Source organism: Apteryx rowi, unplaced genomic scaffold, assembly GCF_003343035.1.
Source record: "Apteryx rowi isolate R43461 unplaced genomic scaffold, aptRow1 scaffold_1407, whole genome shotgun sequence".
Lineage (NCBI taxonomy): Eukaryota > Metazoa > Chordata > Aves > Apterygiformes > Apterygidae > Apteryx > Apteryx rowi.
In genome coordinates, this window is record NW_020447650.1 from 33,800 (window position 1) to 36,385 (window position 2,586).

Genomic DNA, 2,586 nt, shown 5'->3' on the forward strand with positions numbered 1-2,586 from the left:
GGAAGCTCGGCAGCGAGACCCAGCAGCCGCGACGGCTCCAGCAGCGCGCTCAGCCTGCGGCACGAGTGCCCCGCTGCCGGCTGCTCCGCGGCCTTAAATAAGGGGCTCAGCCCCGGCACGGCGTGGGTGGGCGAGCGGCGAGCCGCCAATGGGGGCCAGCGGGGGGCCGGCACCCCCACCCGCGGCTGCCCGCCCGCGCAGCCACCGTGTCACCGGCAGGCACCCGTTGCACCCGCAGCGTCACGCCGCGCCATGAGCGCGCCCACGCTGGCACGCCGGCTCCCCGCTGCACCATGCCGCCCTGCCGAACCGGGGCCTCGGGCCAGAGGCAAACCCCAGCCCTCCCCCAGCCCCCGGCTCCCCCGGTGCACACGGGGGACGCAGGCGAGCGCACAGCCCCCCCCCGGCACGCACACACGCAGCATGGCCATCCTCCCACCGCGACACGCGCTGCTGCGCTTGCTCTGCAGCCTGGCTTCAGGGCTGACACCACGATGGGGCTCCGGCGAGCTCCCAAACACACACCCAAGTCACACGCATGTGCACCCATGCACAAATGCACGTGCTCATCTGTGCACACGCATGCACACATGTGTGCACACGCATGCACAWGCCGCATAATGCCTGCCAGCTGGGGCCACGCCTGGGGCTCCGGCCCCCCAGCCCCCTTTGCATGGTGGCAATGGGGGGACCCAAAGGTCGGGGCATGCAGGGATGGGGGAAAGATGGAGAGAAAAAGGAGGGGGGAGAGACAGGGATGGGGCAGGCAAAAGAAAGGAGGGAGCCAAGTGCAACCTGACCAGCGAGAGCCCGGACCGCGGACCACGCAACAGGCAGAGCCGCACAAGGCGCCGCAGCCGGGCCGCATCTGCAGAGCCGCTGACGTTAATTAAGTCGGAGCTGGGCCAGCGATGGCCTAATTAATTAATAACACCTACTCGCGCGGTGCCAAGTGCCACACAGCTGCGAAGCGCAGCGGCGCCCCGGGCTGTGCAGGCTTGTTTACGGCTCTCACCCCTCTCCGTGTGCAGCCGAGGGGTCCCGGYGTGGCGAGGTGATGCCGCCCCGCTGGTGGGGAGACGGGAAGRGCACTGGCGCCCACGTGGCTGGGGCACGTGGAGCCGTTGGCCCCAGCGAGGTCCCACACGCGTGCACGACCCACACGTGCACACACGGCCCCGGTGCACGCCCCACATGCAGGCACGTGCACAACCCACATGCGTGCACACACTGCCCCAGCACGTGCACGGCCCACACGCATGGATGTGCACAGCCCACACACGTGCACACCCCACATGTGTGCGCACAGCCCTGGTGCATGCCCCACACACATGGATGTGCACAGCCCACATGCATGCACACACAGCCCACACATGTGCACATGCATGTCCCCCACACATGGACACACGCCCCACACGCATGCACACACACGCCCCACCCACGTGCACCCACRGTCCCAGTGCCCTGGCACGCGTGCACCCACGTGCCCCCACAGCGCTTGCTCCCAGGCCCACCTGGGAGCTGCTGCTGCCGCTGACGTGACGGGGACTTGTCAGCTCTCAAAGTCAACAGGGTGGCATGCAGGGACGGGAAAAACAAAAACCCTCTCGGGGAGCGTGACGAGTGCAGGAGAGCAAAGGYGGCGGGGGGCCGCGGGGAGGCCGGGACTCCGGGGGCGGCTGGCAGCGGGGCTGCAGCTGGGCAAGCAGAGGAGCCGAGCAGGGCCACGGCCACCCCGGCACCTCCCAGCTGGGGCCCAGCCGGGGGGGGGGGGGGGGAGCTGCGTCACCAGCGAGTGCCCCGGCACAGGCAGAGGAGGTGGCACGGGAGGCTCCGTGCCGAGCCGGGGGTGCAAATGGGGTCCCATGCTGGGGATGCAAAGGGGGGTCCCAAGCCAGCGGGTGCAGAGAGGGTCCTGAACCACGGGGTGCAAAGGGGGGCTGGAGCCAGCAGGCGCAAAGGGGTTCCTGCACCAGGCTGTGCGGGTCCCGTGCTGGGGGTGCAAAGAGGGTCCCGCGCCGGGGCYGGGCGACGCTGCAGGCGGGGGGGGAGAGGCAGGTGGGTGCYGAGGGTCCCCCCGCGCCAGCCGCCYGCGGCCGCCCGGCAATTGCTCCTGCGGCCGAACGAGCGCGTGATGGGAGACGCGGCCGCAATTTGGGGGCCTTTCYAGTCGCCGCCGCGCTGAGGTTGCGCTGCAGTCGGCGGCCGGCGAGGTGCGGGGCCGCGCGGTCTCCCTCGCCGCGGGAGCTGCAGGGGTGACGGCCCTGGTGCTGCCCCTCRCCCTCCTCCCGCACGGGACGCCAGGGTCCCCCGGACACCGGGGTCCCCGTGGCTTGCAAGAGAGGGGCCCCCCCCCCCCACGGCGTCACCGTCACACGCGTGACTTCAGCACAGCTCCGTTTAATGGGTTTGCAGCAGCGCCGCGGTGCACGGGCGCCACGGGAGCGTGCGCCGGGGGGACGAGGGGGCCCGGGGGGGCTCAGTGGACCAGGACCTCCATCTTGTGGCTGCCCTTCTTCTTGCAGACGGGGACGTCGTGGCCGCCCTTGGCCGACTCCACCACGGTGACGGCCACGTCGCCCTTCT